Below are 22,352 nucleotides of genomic sequence, written 5' to 3'. Positions count from 1 at the left end.
GTAAATAGGTGGGTAACTTTCTATTACTGTACCCAAGTGTCTGTGACAATCAACATAAAACGAGGTAATATTGTTTCTTTCCACAGCTTCAGTTCTTCCCTGGTTGACATAATTGCTTTGGAGGTCATTACAGGTAGCACATGGCGGTGGGAGGTGGAGAAGGCTTCTTCCTTCGAGCCTGGAAAGTGAGAGAATGAAGAGAATAATATCGCACGGTTCCACTTGAGGACAGACCACAAATGACCTCAAACTCCCTTATAGCTCCCAGAATCACAGTGTGGACAGCCAAGTTTTGAAGTCACACGAGCTTTGGGAAACACTATGCATCCAAACTAGAGAGAACTGGTGCTGAGCCACTCAACTGGTAAGGCAGACTGGCCTTCCACATGAGACGGAAGGCCACGTCTGTCCAATGCTGCAGGCACTGAATGACAGCAGAAAGATACCTTGACTCCTCAGAGCTCCTATACAGGTTGTAGGAGTAATGGTTAGGAAGTTCATGTGAAGATGCTACCACTTTCAAAAAGAGTCATGACATTCTCTGTCCTCTGTCATCCGCCAACTAAAAGTCGTGCTTTCAAAGTACCAGATTCTAAATATTGATTTATATGGACTGAGATCAAGTTTGTCCCCCCCCCCCCTTACATCAAACCCTATTTCCTTTACTAAGAAAGACATTTGAAGTAATTTCTTCCCAAGCCTTCCTTCGGGTTCTAGGTCCCATGGCTGTCCTCTGCCCGAGCCTCAGCTTTCTTCATGAAAGCAGTAGAACGACTGCCCCAGGAAGAGAGACTCATGGAAAAGCTTACACGTGATGTAGGGGAAATTCTGGCAACACATGTTTTCTGAGCACACAGAGAAGTTACTTGTCAGAGTATCAGATTTAAATATAGTGTGGAGGTAAGGGTAAGTGTTTCTGGGCTTTCGGTTTTCCCTATTGAGAGAAAACATATTTTCTCAATGGACAGCTTTGAATTTGGTCATCATTTGAAACAGTTTTTTTTTTTTTGAAATGAAAGTGTAGTGATAGCAACACTTTCTGAGTTTTTTCTGAGTGCCCTGAGGTGGGCATTTTGACCCACATTATCTCAGTTCATTTTCCTGGCAATCCTGAAAGGTGAATAGTAAGATCTTCACTTTCATAGAAGGGAAATATAGTCACAGAAGGAGTCACAGCAGTTGAGGGCTCTGTCCAGGGTCACCCCTCCAGCCAGACCCATGTTCTCTCTGTTTCCAAAGCTCCCTTCTTCTTGCTCTTTCTTGCATGAACTAGTTTATTAAATATGAATGGGGAAACTTCGCCAGAAGGCTTTTTTTTCTTCAAAAGAAGCCTGGGAATCCCATCTTTGCTGTAAGTGGATACATTAGTATGATCTCCATGCCTGCCAATAAATTATCTATAGTATGATCAATTCTAAACCAGCAAGGACAAACTTGGGCAAATAGCTGCCCTTTACAGAGAATCTGGAATTGTAAAGAGAATGGCTATGCTCTGCTATGAATTTTTCAAGAGAAATGTTGGAAGGGAGAGAAATCTTGATAGCCAGGGCTTCTTTCTCTGAAAAGCTCCATATGAGAAAAATTTCCACAAGGGACATCCCTTTTACCAACTTGGCAAAGCCTGAAAATGCAGAGCTTCCAGGATCAAAGCCCATTCACAGTGTGAAGAACTCTCCCCTGACAATCAGGCTGCAAGAGGGAGGTCTCCTTTAATCTTTCCCCTTTGTTTTATTACTTTTTTTTTTTTTCTGGAGGAAGAAAATCCCCTTTTCATTTTCTTTCGCTGACTAACTTTCCTTTAATCAGTCTCAGCTCAGGCCGTGTGGTGATTTCCTTCTTTACCTGACAGATGGATATAAACACAATTTTTTTGTGAGTTTCAGTTCCAGGACTATTTTGCTTCTGAGTTGTTCAAAGATAACCGATGGACATTTGAAGTGAGAAGGAGAGGGTGACCTTAGCAGAGCTGGATGTCTCACATCTCTCTTTCCTTGTGTAATAAGACAAGTCTTACCACAACAAGGAAACATTCTCAATGAACCCGAGATCTGAAGAAATAAACATCTAAAAGATCTTTAGGATTCAAGCAGGCTCTGTTAAAGAAGCCAGAAGTAGTCATAGTTTAAATGTAAAATGCCCCCTACAGGCTCATGTGTTTGAACACTTGGCTCCCCGTTAGTGGTACCATATTGGGAGGTTATAGGATGTTTGGAAGGTGGACTGGAGGGGACCTGCATTGAGGTTTCCCACCAGCCAGCACTTCTGCCAGTTTTATTTCATGGTTGCTAACACATGAGCAAGCAGCCTCCCATGGACGCCTTGACAACTGTCAGTGCTTGCTCACCTTCATGAACTTCTCGTCATGATGGATCACGTCCTCTTAAATCGGGGGCCCAAAGAAATCTTTCCTCCATTATGTGGCCTCTGTCGGGGTATTTCTTCACAGTAACTAGTCGCTAATATAGTAGTGCTTCACAAATGGCTCTTAGGGTTTGGGGAACGGATTTTATGTACTGAATATTTCACAGCTTTACCTACCATGACCCTATTTTTAGGATAAAGTAACGAGGTGGGGGCTTTAGACACATGCCTCCCCCATCTGGAGTTAATAATTGAAGTCCCTGTCCACTTCTGAGTTGTTCTTTTTTAAAAGAAGCCTCAATTATTAACAAATAAAATTCATCACCATTATCTCATTACAACATCGGCCTGGGATATGAAAACATTGATTTTCTGATCTTTAGTTCCTTACTCTGTTCCATCTATCTTTAATTTTGTTGCTTGGGGATTATTGGGCGATCAACACTTCCTGAATAATCAATCTGGTTAATTTAGCCTATAAGCCACTTTCCCCCTTGTGTCTGGTGTAACATATTGCTGCAATGTGCCCAGCAAAGCATTAAAAGGATCTCCTAGAAATGGAAAAGGAAAAAAGAAACACTCAAGATTTTGAACTTGGGCATCTTGCATTTTACCCGTCTGCTGGGCTTCGTGGTAGCTGACTGATTCTGGGTTTAGCCATCTGACTAACCTTCCCTCATTGTGCTTAGTGACTGAACAAAATGCACAGTACGATATTCTGAAGCACCCACACATTCTTGATTGCCTTTATGACAAAGCTGTCCCTCCACATGTCTGCTCTGCCCTCTGACCCATGGCGTTTGCTTCAAGTAAACATGCCAGATGGTGAAGAAAAGTGATGGGTCAGGGAACAACCCTTGAGGGTTAGGAGTCACCAAATCCTCCTTCACAAAGCAAACTTAAAAGCAACAATTTTGCCAAATGCCGCAGAGAGTTTCCACAGTGGAAAGGGAGGTGGTCCTTAATTACATATTTTCCTTTCAGCGCCTAATGGATTTTGGTACATGTGTCTATTGGCTGATCTTAATGTAAGCAATTTATGAGAAACGATAAGAAGACAAACTGGACAGATGGATCAATCTTGGACTCAGCAAACAGCAGCGAGGTGAATAGTTTGTATGTGGGTGCGCATTCTAAGCTCTGGCTAGGAAATGACGCAGACAATTTAGACTCCTTTCCCATTTTAAAAGGGCGATTGTTGAAAGTCAAAGCCAAGGAGCTATCATTGTCTAAAATATGGTGAACCTCTAAAAAGGCTTTGATAACCCCTGAGGAAATGCTTGTTTGGGGTTGTCTTTGTTTTTCTTGGTCTGTGTGGGGCTGTTTAAGTCCAGTTCAGTTAAGTGAGTGGGTGTAGAATCGTTTTTATGATGCTGTTTCCAAAAGTAATTCAGCCAAATGCTCATTAGTTATTTCACAGGACTGTGTAGTTTAGCAAGAAACATAGGAAAGCGCTGTACAGGTTGGCTTGCAGAGAGATGTGTTACCTCGCTTTCAGGTGGTGGTAGCACGGCATGCTGGTAGTACATACTACACCGGGCCTACATGTAGAAAAGCAAATCTTTTGGGGGGCATTAAAATATATCCATGACCCCACCATTTCTTCAGGGCTAAATTCTATCTTATATCACTTTTATGATGAAATGTCCCACAATTGTTAAGCTAAAGATTGTGTGTGTGTGTTTTCCCTTTTGGCTGTGAATTCTTCAGCTGGGGCATAATATTAAAATAGTTTCAGATTCTAAGTGTAGAGGTTATTTCTAAGGCTAGATTTGCATCCTTGATAAGTTGTCATGCTTCTGTAATGTATCATCCATGAAAAGAATGGTAATAATAGCTACTTCTCATGTCTTAGCAAATTAACACTTAATAATGTTAACAATAGCCACAGTTATGGAGTGCCTGCTCTCGCTGGAAACTTTATGAGCTACTTTACGTCTATGCCGGATTTAATTTTCCCAACTCCCACAAAAGTGATAGCAACTGCTATTTATTTAGTGTCTGCAAATTGCCAGTTGCGGGATTTTAACTATTTCACATATGTTATATCGTTAAACTCAGAAAACAACCCCAGAAAGTAGGTATGATTATTAGTGCCATTTTACAAGAGAGAAAACTGGGCATTAGTGAGATTAAACAACTCACTCCCAGTCGTACATCTGCTCAATGGCAGATGCAGGCAGCAACCCAAAGCACAGATTTTCAATCATTATTTATTATTATTTATTATCCCCATTGTATTAGTAATAAAGTTAGAAATTAGAGCCATTGCTCCTTCCCAAAGACACAAAACTAGACGGAGGCCGAGGGCAATTAGTCTCAAGTATTTTAGACTTTTAAAGGTCATCCTAGAAATGGCATTGTGGTAAAGACATCTTCCTTCTTCCCTCCCTCCCTCCTTCCTTTCCTCCCTCCCTCTCTCCTTCCTCTCCCTTCTTTCTTTCTTTCTTTCTTTCTTTCTTTCTTTCTTTCTTTCTTTCTTTCTTTCTTTCTTTCTTTCTTTCTTTCTTTCCTTCCTTCCTTCCTTCCTTCCTTCCTTCCTTTTTCCTTTCCTTCTCTTCTCTCTCTCTCTCTCTCTCTCTCTCTCTCTCTCTCTCTCTCTCTCTCCAGACATTTACTTTGTATCCCAGGTTGACTTGCAACTCTCTACTTAAGAGTCTTCTGTCCTCAGCCTCCCAAGTGTTAATTTTACAGGTATGAGTCACAAAGCCCAGTTTGAGGCTCCGTTAATCCACAAAGTAATAATATCTGTTATTTACAGAGAGCTTACAGACTGGTATTGAGTACCATTGGTTTCTTCCTGGTATGGCTGTTGGCCCATTGCCTACAAGGGTGCACACTCTGCTCCAGTTACCTTAACTGAGGAGTTTCCAAATCTGTGCATGCCAGCTGATCATATTACCAAACTTAGATAATCATCTTTATGATTATGGAAAGCAATGAAATATGAATGTAAAAATTAAAATAGCTAATTCTATTAAGACTAAATTGTATAGAAAGATTTAATACAGGAAAATTGAGACAAAAACATAAAAAATAAGTAATTTGTGAGGCAAAGGTGTAAGTAAAGGATTTGAGGAAGGATGTGAATGAAAAACTTTACTAGTGATTATTCTACATCACACTTAAATTTTCACACCATTTAAAAAAGATCCAAAAGATTAGACAATGAATGAATATTTGTATGTTAGTTTGAAATAAAAAATTAGCTATCAATTTCTGAGGAAGATTCTTGATTAGAGGTTTCTTTTCAATTACTATTTTATTTTAGTTGGGAAAATTGGGGTGTAGACTGATTCATTTATGCAGACCCCCTGGTCTGGCTGAGCGGGAGAGCTAAGGACAAAGAGCTGAAGCTGGAAGGGGGATTTAATCAGATGGTTCTTTCAAGCCCACGCTAGAATTCAAGGGTTAGGACATCATACACTAGGAAGCTCAAAGGATGTTTTGGGGCTCAGGTCATTTTCTGCCCTCAGAAGGTACTTCTCCTGCCTCAGTCAGAAATTCACCTACTTGATTTTCTATGCTCTCGGGAAAGAGTCTATCAAAATCACAGTATAAATATCATTGTTATAAGAATTTATTTTTTTTAGAGACTTTCCCAATATGCATCTTTCTTCGCTGGGTTGTGCCGAAGCCGCAGGAGGGACAGAGGTGACGTAAGTGCCTGACAGCGCCACTCAAGCCCTAAGCCTCTGCACTTCTCTAACTCCGTGCTGTCTTTCCCAATCTGTCGGCAGTCACCGAATTATTTATAACCAAAAGAGACATTGCTTTTTAGAATTAAAATCATTAAAAAAAATAATCCTCTCAAGCAGGTTCTGTTTGTTGAATTAACAAAAGTACCAGCTTTCTTGGAGGAATTCCTAGAAAGTAATATGTGTTCATTAGTTTTTTATCAACTTGATGCAAACGAGAGTGACCCGGGAAGATGGAAACTCATTTGAATATTTACCTTCCTCAGATTGGCATGTGGGCTAGCCTGTGGAACCTTTTCTTGATGTGGGAGATCCCAGACTACTGTGGGTATTATCCCTGGGCAGTTGGTTCTGGGTCATATAATGTATAATCCTCAGGACTTATAAATAAAAAACGCTCAGGTTCTTATGTTAGTTACTTGGTTTAGTAAGAAATCACTCTACAGATTTGTAATTTATGACTGTAAGTCTTATTCCCATCTCCCATAGATTTGTGGGTCAAGAATTTGGTTGTGAGGCATCCAGGACACAGAGTCAGGTCGATCTCAATAAGCTGGAGGCCAACCTGATCTATATAGAGAGTTCCAGGCTAGCCATTGCTACACAATGAGACCTGTCTCAAAGCAAAAGAAAACCAAGCAACAACAACAATAAAAGAATTTAGATGTGTTTAGCTGAACAGCTCGGGCCCAGGCTCTTTTGTTAGGTTGCCTCAGGAGTTGTCTGGAGTTAGTAATTTGCAGAGTAGCCTGGCAGTTAGTCCCTTGCTTGGCTGCTGATTGGTTCTGTGTGGGTGGGAGGCCTCTGTCTTAAACCTGGGACTCTCTGTTGGTCTCCTATGGTGACCTTATGGCATTCTGGCTGGCCTGAGCTGAGACTACAGTAGAAGCTGCTATGCCTTGACCAAATTTAAGGTTCTTATCATTTCTATCATATTCTGTTGGCCTCATGGAGACAGAGTCATGAAGACTCAATCACCTCCGAGACTGGTTGTCATGATCCCCTGCTTTATCTTTGAAGAAGTATAATATTGATTAAAATCTGGTCATTGTATTATTTGTTCATCTTAGTAATTTAAGTTTTTTTTCCAGTGCCTTTGTCTTATCATTTATTTTCTCTTTTTGTTTGGTGTGCCCTGACTTGTGGGTTTACCTTATATAGTCGAGGGTAGCTGTAGATTTGTGATCCTTTGGCTTAAGCCTTCCAAGTGCTTAATGACCAATGCCAGTATATCTGGCCCAGCAAATATCTTCAAAATCATGCTTTCTTTTCATCCCTTTTTATGTCTTCTTTTAGATTGCAGCAATTCACACCAAACCTTACTGCCTTCAAACACTAACATTTGTTTGGTAATAAGCATAAGGGTTAGCAGTATGGGCTGGACTGAGTTGTGTGAAAATGTAGTCATCTGCCTTGCTGGATGTTGTCTTGAGTCATCTGAGTCATAAATGGGTATAGATGGCCTAGGGTGTCAACAATTGCATGGGTGGTGTTTGTCAGGCTGTCCATCGCAACACCCTCCCGGTGGCCTTTCTTGATGACTGTCCTAAGCTCATTCACATTCTCATCTTAGGCTTGCAACCAGAACTGAGCAATGTGAGCCCCAGGTGTAAATGTCCTATTTATATCATGGTGGCAAATGCGACATTTACTAAAGGAAGGCACATGAACAGACCCAGAGGCAAAAGATTCAGAAGTTGCTAGCTCTTCCTACAAGGAAGACTGGCAAAGTAACACTTGGGGAGGAAGCGGTGGAGGATGGGAGGATATGAACTGTGTTTTATGCAATCTCCTCGAGTGGGCTTCTCCTATGCTTTTGGGTGGCTCTTCTTTGTCTATATCACCTGCTAAGCTATAAGCTCTGGGAAGCGAGGCTCTGGTTCGCTTCGTGTCCCCATCATTAGTTACATTGCTATATAGATATTTGCTGCATGGAAAAAGAAAAGCTTTCAGGGAAAAGGGCTTGTAGGAAAGGCAATGGGAGAATAAAATTAAAAGACTCACACTCTTTTAATGGATTTGAGTGGATTATTTACTTAAATAACGGCTCAATTCAGGCAAATAAAATTATTGGATTTTAGAAAGGTAAGTTACTAGTTGTTTGTCTTGACCAGAAAATCTAGATAGTAGGTTTTGTGTTTTTAGACAAATATAACAACACCATGCCAATTAACATTGACTTGATGATATGGTTTTATTGCTGGTCACACTAGATGTCTATAAAGCACGTCTGTGGTGTTTCCTGCATGGTAGTCATGGGGGTATTTCTGCTGCCAGCTTCCCTGTAGTCTGTAAAGATCAAACTGCCCCAGAGGAGCAAAATAATTACTTTCTCTAAGAAGACTGTTTATAGGCCACAAATAGCGAATATGCATTTTGCTATTAAATATCTCAATGCTGTTATCACAATAACCAGCAAAGCAATGTACAACAACTTTGTTAGTGGAAACAACACTTTAATTTTGCTATTAAATCTAGGAGGCTAAAAAAAATTTGTGTCAATGGTTTGTGGTTTGTACTTAGAGATTATATATGTATGTGTGTGTGTGTGTGTATGCATGTGTGTGTGCCTACATATATCAAAAATATTTTTGGTAGGTGGTATGTGTCTTGTTGTGAATTCTATTAGATAGAATTTCAGCATGGTATGTCCGATTAAAGTTATTGGATATAATAAAATAAAGGAAAATATACTGATGTATAATATATGTACATATATGTGCATAAATATACATATATAGACATACATATATATGTATAAACTTGGGAAGCAAAACAACTCTTCATAGGGTGAGGCCTATGGGAAAAAAAAGTGAGAGTTGGCTGGTAAAGTAAGAAGCTATTTAAGTGCTCAGAAGATGAATATTTAACTCTACCCTCATGTCTCCTAAACATCAGGCATATTAAGATAGTTATGACAAGGATGTGCACATTGGCCATCAACTGGTCTGTAAAATATATTACTATACAAAATAGTGACTTAAGACGATGGCAATAATTTATTATGTCCAATATTTCCTATGAGCTAGGGATTCAGACTGGCTATAGTGGAATGATTTGTCTCTGCTTTTTAATGTCTGGGGCCTCAAGCCTCCGTTGGATGGTTTGATAGCACTAATGAAACAATAACAAGATTTTTCCCCCTGTTATATGGCTAATATCAGCATATCAGGATACCTAGTAGACCTTGTTGGTTATAATATCTACACAGCCTTTTCACATAGCCTGAGCTTTCTTTATAAAATGATGATTGTATTCTAAAGGCAAGGAGATGATAGAGAGGGAGAGGAGAGAAAAAGAGAACAGGAGCAATAGCAAGAAAGCATCCCAGGAGAAGGGAAGGATGTTGCCTTTACTGACATGGTGTCTGGAGTCACACTTCACCATTCCCACTGAGCTAGAGTCAAGCTGACATTCACTAAGCCGAGAAGACATTTTAGGGGCTAAGAAGGAGAAGGGGAACATGCAACGTGCTGGAAGCACACATGGAACCATGAACACTAAGGTGCCCAGTTTTGAACAGAACATTTTGTCATCATAAAGCCACAGCAATTGTCATTCCAGTTTGTTTCAGATTAGAAAATATTTTTAACGTTGAATTTTTTCACTTATGGTTTAGAAAATGAATATGACTGTTAACTCTAGTGGAATGGTATCAGGATGTGCGGCAAAGAATTCAGAAAATACGGAGCATTTTTGGGTCATATTTTGGATGTATTTTTTATTACACTGACTGAAAAGAAGTTCAAATTGGCCTTACCTGAAAATAGAATTTACTAACTTGCATAACTTAAGAACTTCTGTGGATTTTTCTGGGTGAACATATACTGGGCGACAACCTCAAATGGTGCAAGAGACAGTCTCTTTTCATTGCTGCTTTTTGGCTGAAAAATAGAGGATAGATGGCTGGCCAAATTGTATCTACTACTGACTACCAAGAAATCTTGATCAAATTTCTTTTGTTTTTCCAAACTTTGGATCTCCTAGGACTAGACTTTCATATGAGGTGCCAGGATTCACAGATACTGGTAATTTTGTAAGCACTTATTGTGTTTGTTAGCAGATTTGACTTTGTATAGGGCAGCATATGTAGAGATTCTGAAGTTTGTTACTATTAGTTTTCAGTTATCTACCTTTTTTTACATCAAGTTATTTTTATTTTATATGCATTGGTGTTTTGTCTGTGTTTACGTCTGTGTGAAGTTGTTAGATCTTGGTTTTACAGATGGGTGTAAGACACAATGTGTGTGCTGCGAGTTGAACCTGGGTCCTTTGGAAGAACAGTCAGTGCTCTTAACTGCTGAGCCATCTCTCTAGCCTTACTATTAGTTTTAAGAGATAGTCAAGTTGCCTTTGTTGGTGTTTGTCTTGTAACCTAAATTATTGAGTCAATCATGGGAAAACTGTTTCAATATGAATATAGAGGGTTGGTCCATGACAATTGGTCGTAGGTGTTCTGTAAGACACATATTTGCCTATAACAACAGCAAAAACAAAAATATTAAAATTTACACCAGAGCAAAGACATTACCTGGAAGACCAATTGAAAACTATGTGGTATAATTTGGTGAAAGTTGTCCAGAATATGCAGATGGGAGCCAAATAATAGTTTTGTGGTTTCTCTGTTTATCTCCTTTCATATTTAACTCATTTCTTGCTTGAATTTTGGTGTGGGAGCTTCATTCTTGGCTAATCTTTTCTCCTGGGTTTACAGTTGTTAAATCCTGGGTAGTATCTTATCTATCTAGCAATTTCTGGCAAAGTATCATCTTCATCTTCCAACTACTGTTTATGAGCAGATTTAGCTTACATGCCTCTCTAAGAACCAGTTGCTAAATTTGACCCAAACAAATATTAAGGAATAGGAAAATGGTATGGGGTTCCAGAGGCGACAGCTTCCGCTGCTATAAACTGATGTGCTGGAATGTGATCTATGTCTCCTACGGAATGGTTTTGTTCAAGTTTGGGATCTTTCTAAATTTCAGTTCCAATGTAGTGCTATTTCATTTGTATTTTAATAAATAAAGCTTGCCTGAAGTTGAGAGAGTAAAATAGTCACATTGATTAGCCTTATAGACCAGGCAGTGGTGACACACACTTTTTTTTTTGAAAGTAATTTTATTAAATTATAAAAGTTTCCATTTCCGCCCCTCTTCCCAACACCCTCCCACTCCCCCCACTCCCTCTCCTCCTCCCTCTTCGTCCCTAAGGGCAGTCAGGGTTTCCTCCCCTGTGGGAAGTTCAAGTTCCTCCCCCCTCCCTCCAGGTCCAGGAAGGTGAGTATCCAAACAGACTGGATCCCCAAAATCCAGTATATACAGAGGAAAAAAGTCCCAGTGTCATTGTCAATGGCTTTTCAGAAAGACTCCGGGCCAGCCACATTCAGAGAATCCTGCCACATTCAGAGAATCTGGTTGGACACACACTTTTAATCCCAGTAGTCACACTAGTTTGCCCTAGAAACCAGGTGGTAGTGATACAAGCCTTTAATCCCAGCACTAGAGAGGAATATAAAACAGAAGGAGACAGCTCTCACACACAGTCTCGTTCTGAGATTCCTGGAGGCAGGATCGTCATATCGGACTGAGATAGAGGTAAGAGCCAGTGGCTGGCTGTTTTGCTTTTCTGACCTCCAGGTTAACTCCAATTTCTGTCTCTGGGTTTTATTAATTGTGGTACATACTTCCTGGTCTGTAAGGTTGATCAGTGCAGCTGTTTTACTCTCTGATCAAAACATCTGAGAGAAGACGATAAAAGCAGAAAGGACTACTTGCTTTGTGATTTCAGAGTATTAATTCCATGGCTGCTTGGGCAGACCACCAAATGGTGAAAGAACACAACAATGGGACTGTACCCTGTGAAGGACAGAAAGCAGACACAGAAACAGAGAAGAGGCAGGGACAAGATCCTAAGAATTTGAGCCCAGTAATTCACATTCTCCAGGCAAGTTTTACCTCTTAGTGTTGCCTGAGTTTACCAATGTAGCACCATCAGTTTTGACTTTCTGATGTAACATGTGGGATTTTGGAGGATCTTTCATACTGACAGCACAAAAAAAATAGCTTTCCAGAATAGCTTGGATGTGGCACATATATTTTACCCTGTTCTGTAGCAAAGAATTAAGATGTATAAAGGAGCTAAGGAGAAAATGGAGGCCTCTCGGAAGTCCACACCACAATGTCACATTCCTCCTTAGCTCATACACGTCTAAATGGAAATGAGTATTGTATAAATCCTATTTCTATAGGTCTGGGTGACTTTAAGCAGCAAGCAGGCATATCTTGGAGACTAGTTATATGGCCAGCTCTTGCATTCTTTTAGGAGTTTGCAAGTCTCCAGCAGGTCTTCCTTCTGACCAACCAAGAGTGTCTGACCCTGACAGCTCAGGTCAGAACAGTCAGCAAGACAGAAGCACCTGGAGGCACCAGGTGAGGCCATCAAGAGAACTTTGGGATGATCAATTGAGGTGTTGATTGGCAATTTGTTGCTTCCCTGTATTTTCCTGTTAATGTGAGGGCAAAAGCATTGGCAATATTGACACAACCGAGGAACATGCCGTGCTTTGAATGAGTTGTTTGTCGGGATGAAGCCATAGTTATGGAACTACCTAAGAGCTGGAAGCAATTAGCTGTAAACTGATCTTGACTATCAAAGACATGCGTGGGAGGCAGGTTGCCTCGTATCCTTTTAATTCCTGATTGATTTTTGCTGTAGGTTGTTTTTCTGTAATTTTCCTAATAACAAACACCGTGTGACAGCCCTGCTTCTAGCACATGTTATGATCCTCAGGTTCTTGGTCCTGACACAATCCATTAGTGGCTCCATTACAAATCTCGATGAAAACACAGAGCTGGTCAATTCCCATTACCGTGAAAATCTTTGCTTAACAGAAGAGTTCCCAAGCGTGGAAACAATATTTTGGAAACTGAAAGTATTCGGAGGTCTTCAAGCAATTATGAAATTAGTCATTACTTCGTCAACAATTTAAAAACCATCAACATGTCTGCTATTTATCACTCACTTATAGCAGTGTCCCAGGCAAAAATTTTTCTTCTGGAGATTTCTCTTTCTGGTGGATGGCAAAGGCCGCTGCATTTGTTAGACTGGGCTAACACAAGGGATCATGACGCATCAGGAAGCTTACAGAACAGTTAACCTCTCAAAGCTCTGGATACTAGAACTTCGAGATCAATGTCTTGACGTGTTTTCTTTCCCCAAGGCCTTTATTTTTGACTTTCAGATGGATACTTATTCACTGCCTCTTCACAAGACTCCTTCTCTTTCCGAACCGCCCCGTAGGTTCAGGTGTCCCTTATCATGAGGACCCCACTTAGATTTGGTTATGTCTCAACTTAGCATCCCTTTCAATGGTTCTACTCTTGTCACATTCTGAGATGGTGAATTTGAGTAGTTCAATCTAGGGATTTTGGGAGAGTTACAGCTCTTTCTATAATGATATTGTAAATTAAGGCGAGGACTATGTATTATATACACCGTAGTATCCCAGGTCTGTGAAGACAATAAGGCAGGTAAAACAGCTGTTGGAAAAGAAGGGTGTCATTTTAAACAAGATTGCCAAAAGAGCCCTCTGCTGAAACAGCATTGGACAGCGAAATAAAGGAATAAGCATGAGATGGCCTGGAGGAAAATCGCTTAAAGCAGAAAGCATGGTCCTCAGAATACTGGAAAAAAGCCAAGAGGCGACGATGATTGGGGCAGAGTGTGTGAAGGGCAGAGATGATATGACAGAAGGGACAGTTTATCATGGAAAGTCCTAGAGCCTTGCTAGGAAAAATAAGCTGGAGGCTATCAGCTACTAAGCTCATGATTAAGATAACCAACAGTGTGTTGCTTTCTAGCATGATAGGGGCAAGGCTTTGTTTACAGTGGAGGCAGTGCAAAACCAAAATGTGAGACGACTTGTTTGACTGTTATTAGGGCGTCAGCTGGACATTAAATGTGGCTGTGGAAATACGAGAGCTGGTTCTCCATGGATCCGTTTTCATAGGTAGACTATAGGTAAGAAGCTGGCAGGCGGGGCTGGCCTTTAATGGGTTTGATTTGAAGACTTTGTTTTGAAGCTGCTGTGTTTCTCTCAGTGACACCTTAGGAGAGTTCTTTAACTAAGTGGACTCAAACTTCTTATTTATTAAGAAAAAAAAAGGTTGACTCTATGTCTTCTAAGTCTCGATTTTGGACCATTGTAGTCAAAATAATTGTTACACTGTTTTCTAAACTCTGAGATTTCATCAAAGACCATCATCTGTGTCTCTATCGTACAATCTTCCCTGATCCAGTTGACATTGCCTCCTTTCTTATTTTCTGAACAAAGAAAGTGTCTCGTGAACTAACAGTGATGATTTACACCGGAAATAAAAATTATTCACCTTCTTTTTATGCAGGAAATTAGTCTCATTATGCGATACATTTTATTATGGGCAAGAAGCCCAGGCGTCAGATTGAATGTTATGTTGTGTCCCATGCCATAACTGAGATTGTATATCAATGATCGTTAGTCCTATGCAGTAATTATTTGGTAAAATGAACCAATTGTAAGTGAGCCTGCGGTCTTGGCCTCATTCGTGGCTCCTACTTGCACCCCCCCCACCCCTTAGGCAGTCATTTTTCTGCCTCTCTTATCCAGCTTTCTCCCCAATGAGCAGCTGTATTTGTGTGCCTCATCCTGAGAGGGCAGGCAACTAGCTGCCATCAAAGTCACTCTGTGGCCTGGCCAGTGGGGAGCCATGAAGAGCCATCTGCTGTCTCCACTGCAGAAACCAAGTGTCACCTCTGTTGTTGTCTTGTTTAGGGAAGGGTAATGCAGTTATTATTAACAAAAGCATACTGTTTGCCAGATCAAGGTCATGGTTTTAAACAATAAATAAGGAGGAAGCTGTAACTCATGCCTATACACTTGCACACTTGGCTCCATGGAAATAGTTTTCCCATAGTCAAGTGAAAGAGAATGACAGGCACACTGTGAACAAACCTATTAGACAGACCCTTATATGTGTAAGATAAATAACAAGAGTACCTAAATTATTAAATGGAAATTGAAAAAAGTTAAAGATTTTGTTAGTTAATATACTGCTCTGCAAAACAGCTAGTAGAGATAGTTGAGAGGGAAGAAAGATGTATTTTGGTTCACAGTTACTGCCCATGGTTGGCTGGCTATGCTGCTGTGAGTTCTTGCTGAGAAAGTCCATTGGGTTGGCAGGAAGGCATGCAGGAACAAAGCTACCCACGTAATAGTTGCCAGCAAGCAGAAGACTATTTCCTGTAACTTTGTCCCACCTCAAAATAGCCCATTCATCTCTCCAGTCATAAATGGATGAGTCTATTGGTGATGTTAGTGCTCTCCTGATCAGTCACTTTCTGAAAACCATATTTTCACTTATGTTAACTGACTTCAGCAAATCTGTCAACCACCATCAAGACTTCATAATTAAGCGGATGCCTACAGAGCATCATTATTTGCATGGAGGTAACAAAAGCAACCATCTTACCACTGAAAGATGGTTATTGACTTCCTTTTGGTCAAGCACCTTCTATTATGACCATCAAATAGTCTCCAAATTTCCCAGATACACTCTGTTATAGGTAGCACTAATGTCTGCAGATGCAGAAATAGAATAAACACAGACGCGGAGTAAAGAAGTGACCCTCTAAATGGAGGTTTATCTGATGTCAAAGTTCACGCTTTTTCACTGCCCCACACTGCAGATGTAGCCTTAGGAACCACAGGGAGGATTTGGATGAGGCTACAAAAGGAGTAAACAGTCGGATACCTTATTATGGTCTGGAAATGATGTGTACTCCAGAAAGATTCATGGGCTACAAGTTGGCTGCGAGAACCTGGGCACTGATCTCAAAATCTGTAGGACCAAACAGACATTCCACAAAGTTCTTGTTGCTTTTATGGACTTCTTGCTTGATCTTGAGCAGATGCAATGCCAGCAGTGGACACTACTGTCTGTACACTGTCCATCACGGAACAGGTTATTCTTCCAGTGACCCTGAACTCAGATCTTCATTCGGCTGAAGGAGAGTACCAGAAAATATCACATAAATGATACATGGCAGACTGGGCAACAGTCTTTTGAATATGAACCTAGAAGTTCAAGTAACAAAGGAAAGATAGTATTATAAGAAAATAAAAATTTTCCCAGCAAATGGAATCATCAACAGAGTCAAGTGACAGCAGATTCCATATGGAGCTAAAGCCGTTAGACAGAAAAGACAAACCAGTTAAACAAAGCACCTTTACAAATGGGCAATGCATTTGTGAAGTGGATGAGAGACTGGAGAAAGCATTTTGAAATAAAACGAGGCATAAACAGTGAGTATGTATATGAGAAACTATTCAGCTTCACCGATCATCAGGGAAATACAAATTAAAAGCTTGTTGTGCTCTCATCCCCCTCAGATAGGATGGCCATTGTTTAAAAAAAAGTAAGAAATTCTGGAGTAGATGTAGAGAAAGATGAATTCATACACATTTGGTTGGAATGCATTGAGGCACTATAGAAAACAATATGGACATTTAACAAAAATTGAAAATACAACTGGCATGTAACTCATCAATCCCACTACTGGTTAAGTTTTCAAAGGACATAAGATGAATACATAGAAGAGAAATTTTTATTTCATTTTTATTGCAGCCTAATTCATAATAGCCATGCCATAGATTTAATCTACATACCCACTAATAGATGACTGGATGAAAAACAATGGTATGGACTACACAATAGAATATTATTCAGTAATAAAACATATAAAATTTTATTATTCAGGATAATGTTGAGAGGAGTAGAGGGCATTGTTAACGAAACTGCATCTTATGCAAGAATAACAGGTGCTTTTAACTACTGCGCTCTCTCTTCAGCCCCCATGATCTTGTTATATGGCATCTAAAGACATAGATCTCAGAGCTGTTGAAGAGAACAGTGATTTCCAGGGCCTGTGGAGAGTGGGGAAAAAGAGATGGGGAGAAAGTCATTAAAAGGTGAAATGATACAATTAGGTAGATAGAAAGTTCTAGAATTCTCTTGCATAGTGGATCAATTCTAACAATAGTGAATTCTATTTGAAAGCTCTAAGAAAGCAGAATTTAAATGCAAGCAAAGATTCAATAAATAATTAAGACCATGAAGATGCTAATTATCCTGATTTTTATCATTACATTATATATGTATATATATATATACATATTTATAACTAGAAATAACAATGTATCCTATACCTATGCACAATTGTTGTGCCTCAACAAAATATCCGTATGAGAAAGCAAAGGGTAGGGATTCTTTTAGAATGATTTTATCACTAAATGGCTACACAGTGTTTCTTTATGTAAATTTGTTTGGCTGGTTTAAAACAACATTAAAAAATATTCTAAGTGCCGGCACGTTAGTTTTGTAAAAATGTTTTAAAATTTCATTAGTAAGAAACTGGTTGGAATACCGATAATGTTACATTTTCCAGAGTTACTTTTCTCTGGAACATTCCCTTATAAAGAGAAGCATTTCTGTTAACACTTCCTTCAATATCTGTCTTTCTTGATATTCATTTGACCATAAAATCCTATGTGATATACTAAATCGTATTTCTCTGCATCAGTGATACAAACCAGAAAGAAAAAATTAGAAAAGCCTAAAACAAATCTTGCTCTGACAATTGTCGGAAGACCAGTGGAGTCAACCCTGCAAGTCTCTAATAGATCTTTAAAATGCCCCGAAGAGTTCTTTGATGCTCTCTTGTTCCTCACAATTGAAAATAAAAATGATAGAAAAAGTTCAAAGCAACAGGAAGCTCTTAAGAGCTAGGCATTGTTGCCAAAGCATCATCATCAATTTAAAGCAGTGCAGTTGCAATAAGTGGAACTATTTGCAATCACAGAGAAGAATTTAAGGCCACCATTATAAGAAGTATTCTGTCAGTGCTCCGAGTCAAAACTTTTCACTCGGAAGATACAGAATGTGTATTGTTAAAAACTCACTTCTCAGACCCTTGGTAGAATACTTTTAGGGATTGGCTAATGTACATCATTAAGAAGAAACTGACTCCATAGGACATGTTGGCTTTCATTTGAGAGTCTCATAAACTTGAATACTCATCCATATCCTAGTTCAGTCAAAAGTGGTTTTAGGTAACAACCTCAAACAGGACATGTGTCTCTAAAAATGAGGATATGGAATCAGCTGTATAAATATCACACAGAGAGTTTATAGCATTGATCTAAAATCAGAGGACAGTATTCATTTAAAATCATGTAGTCTCCCTGCCTCTGGCACCCTGTTCCCAGTAACAAGGTTTAGTCAACGGGTGCTATTGGATTGGATAAGTTGGCCCTGAAGTCTTCCCCTGAGTTGAGGATTGTCCTATGGAATTTTCTGGGAAAACTTGTAGGAAGACTAAGTTCTTGGATGGGGCAGATGATTTCTTCTTCACCACGTTCTCCTAAAGATTTTTTGTTTAAAATGCTGTCTCTTTGGAGTTTGGAGCGCTCCTGCCTAATCTCAATACCTGCCTCTTGCATGGCTGACATGTCAGGTTTACTATGGCTGGACTATCTTAGTGCATAACCTCACATCAAACTCTGAGGCAGGTGTGTGGAGATCCTGGTGTGATGATTTTTATATGTAATTCTCTTGATGTTTAGATCATGTAGCCGTTAAGGACTTTGTTACTGCTGTGTGAGCCGATATCTCCCAAGAGTTAGTCTCCTTCACCATTTATCTCTCTGAATCACACCAGTACCCAGACTTCTGTTCCTTTCCCATCCTTGACTTGACTCCCATAGTTTCAAAAACAACTATTTACAAACATATATATATATACATACATATATATACATATATATGTATATATAGAAAGATCCTCTGAATTCTATAAGAACACCGCTCCCCTCCTTAGAGAGGAGATCTTATCAAGTACTTTTTTTTTGTACCAGATCCAATCTGTCAATATAACACTGACAAAAAAAAAATTCTGAAGGATAGATAATGGTGTCTGATGCCAAAATCTTCCATTTTTTTCTTTTTCCTGTACTAATTAATATAACTTTGGTTGAGACATAGTGGGCGTGAGTTGCTTTGCGTCTTAGTAAAAGTTTATGAAGTTGGAAAAAGTTGCCTTGCAATTGTGAGCGATAGTAGTATTGTCAATCAAACATGGGCATCAGCCAGAAGCACGCTCTGAAGTCAGGCTTCGGAGTTGAGTTATGAGACAAGCAGGGAACAGCAAAATAGATATGGATCCATGAGCCCTGCAGTAAAAACAACTTTCATCAGGGCCTGACACGTCTGGTGGTTGTAACGAAGTCTCCTTGTATGTGTAAGCTCTGGATCAAATGGGACCAATTGGTTATCGACAAATGTTGCTTTACTGCAAAACTGGACAAAAAGCTTGCTACTGCTTTGCCTAGACTCCAGTAAGAAGAAAAGAGGCTCTCCTAAAAGAAAGAGGCTTAGTTCGTTTCTCAAAAACACATGCGCAATCTTCGCAGCGATACCTGTGGTAGACTGAGACTCCTCACACATTGTACACACTGCAATGCCCTTTAATGTTACTTTTACAAGCCTGTTACCCTAGGTAATGGGCATCTTTGGCTCTCTAAATGGATTCCACGGTTCAGGACGCCAGGAGCTGACACTGGATGGCTGGCCCAGGAGGAGGGAGCATCACGATAGGACCTGAAAGCTCCTCAAATGGATTTTGCAAGGGAGCGGAGCTTCCAGGTGCAGTGAGGCTTGTTTTCAGCTTCTTTTTCACAGATCATAAATTAATTTGAAATGAACTTCTCTCCTCCCACAAAACATAATGCCAGAGAAGGACTGTCATTGTGGTTTTGCTGTGGTGTACTGCCTGAAGGGAGAAAAGTCATTTTCTCCTGAATTTGTTGACGGAGCACGTGATAAGTGCCAAATCCTAGGCTGCCACAAATGCGTGGCATGTGTGTCCAATTCAAAATAATTTGCAGTTTGGAGTAGATTCTCCACACTGTCAGCTTGAACCTGAAGGAGTGGAAAGAACTGTGCATATTTTGTTCCAGAGAAAGGCATTATATGCATCCCCGAACTGATGTGCCAGGGACTCCACACGTTCTGCCTCACTGCTTCTGTATTGTGACTATAAATGATTATTTTTGATAGTTATCTGGAAAAGATAAGACGTAGTGAGAAGGACACACAGCTACTTTATAATTATGTGTGGGCGTTTGGTAAACAGAGAAGTAACATTCCTTCCTCCTCAGTTACTTGGCAGCATGTACTGACTTTGCTATCAGACCAGGCTTCTTTTTTGATTTTTTTAAACTCATGTAAAGCACCTTCTCCTTGATGTACAGCAATGTTTACAGCATTGATGCTAACCACAGTTAACCGTTAGTTTTGTTTTCTTATTTTCTTCATATTAATGCTATACAAATTATGTTTTCTTCAAGACATTATTCATGATGTATTTTGGTCACATTAGCCCAGTTCTTAATGTGTTCCTGAAAGCATCGACTGACCAACAATAGGAACCTAAGCATCATTTCTGATACCTTTCATATCTCTATCACAACTAAAAGTTCCAACTAGCTTTTCAAGTCTCTTTGCAATTTCCCCCACTTTTTGACAGCCAAATTTTCAGGTCTAGTCACTTCTGTATTTCTAGGTGGGTGGGATCCTTGATATCGCCAACGCTCACTTTACTTTAGGCTTCACTTTGTAGTCACAGTTCTCTCTCTCTAACTGTAGATGTGTTTACAGTATTTGCCTGGATGAGATTCACTGACATTTCTTGCTGACTTTTAAGGGTCAGTTCTTTGTGATTCTTGCTGCTCTATTCTCTTCCCTTAATGCCGTGTTCTGGGCTCCATATAATGCATAAACACAACACAGTTTTGCATATCCTTGTCATAGCATATTTTATTTCATTGTTTGGGAAAACGTTTTTGTATTTGAGATTAGTTGGGAATTGGATATCCCCCCCCCCAGTGAACTTAGTTGTTCAGTTAGGATGCCTTCTATGGTGTCTCAGGTTGAGTTATGCTTACTTTCCATGTCTACTTTCATGAACTTAATGTTAACATTGCATCTGCCCATTTTACATTTGGTTACTGATTTCTTCTTCACATATCTAAGCTGTCTAGATTTAAGGACAGTTTATTTTAAAAGTATTTTTTAATGTTCTTATTTATTCTTTGACAGTTTCATAAAATATAGTTGGGTCGTGTTCTTCCCCTCCTTCAACTCTTCTCATGTTCCTCCCCACTTACCCACCCACTCAACTTCATGTTCTTTCTCTCTCATAAAAAATAGCTCAACAAAAACAACAGAAAGACACCATCACATTCTCTCTCTCTCTCTCTCTCTCTCTCTTTCTCTCTCTCTCTCTCTCTCTCTCTCTCCCCCTTTTTCACACACACTGTGGAGTTTGTTTCTGTTAATCAACTACTACTGAGCACAGAACTTGCCCTGGAGTGTGGTTATAATAGTGTCACTCCATAGAGGGAAAGAAATCTTCCCTATTCTAGTTGCTACAAATTGTGAATAGCTTCTTAACTATGGGTGCGATTTTGTTACTTCCCCTTCTCCATGCTGGACTTTTATCTGGTTTGAGCTTGGGTAGTTCTTGTGGGTGCCATCACAGTCTCTGTGAGTTTCTCTGAGCATGCTTCCTGTTGCATCTGAAAAATGCTGATTCCTCGCAGCTGTTATCCACCTCTGGCAGCTACAATCTTTCTGTCGCCTCTTCCACGTAGATGTCTCAGTCTTGAGAAGACCAGACTTTTTATATTCTGTGTCATTTATGCGATAGGTCCCTGGAGTTCATTGGTGATTTCTCAGTATGTATTTGTTAACTGAATCTATTGATACAATAATCAAAATTGCTCTAGATTGGGGAAATGCCTAACCAAACAAACTGCAGAGGAGACCCTTACGTTTGGGAGAATTTTGGGCAAGCTGAAAAAGATTTGATATAGTTCAGACTTGATTTGCAGCTCATGGATCATGAGAAGCAACAGCAATTAGAGGAACCTATGGGGGTATGGAGGACATAGCACCCACAAAAATCTGGAGAGATTTTATTTAGGTCTTCCAAGCTTTGATACGATGAGCTTATTTTCCTTTCTTCCTTTTTCTAACTTCTTTCTACTCTTCTGCCTTCTCTGTCTTCTTCTAAAAGAGATAGGAAGTCTATCAGATCATGTAGACTTCTTTTATTAAATATATAGAAATTTATAATACATCTTTTTACATGACTATATACTTATTTTTAGGCGATTATGTTTTAACACATGCAACCAGA

This window comes from Myodes glareolus, chromosome 3 (assembly GCF_982192425.1).
Source record: "Myodes glareolus chromosome 3, mMyoGla1.1, whole genome shotgun sequence".
NCBI lineage: Eukaryota > Metazoa > Chordata > Mammalia > Rodentia > Cricetidae > Myodes > Myodes glareolus.
This window is presented reverse-complemented; position numbering follows the sequence as displayed.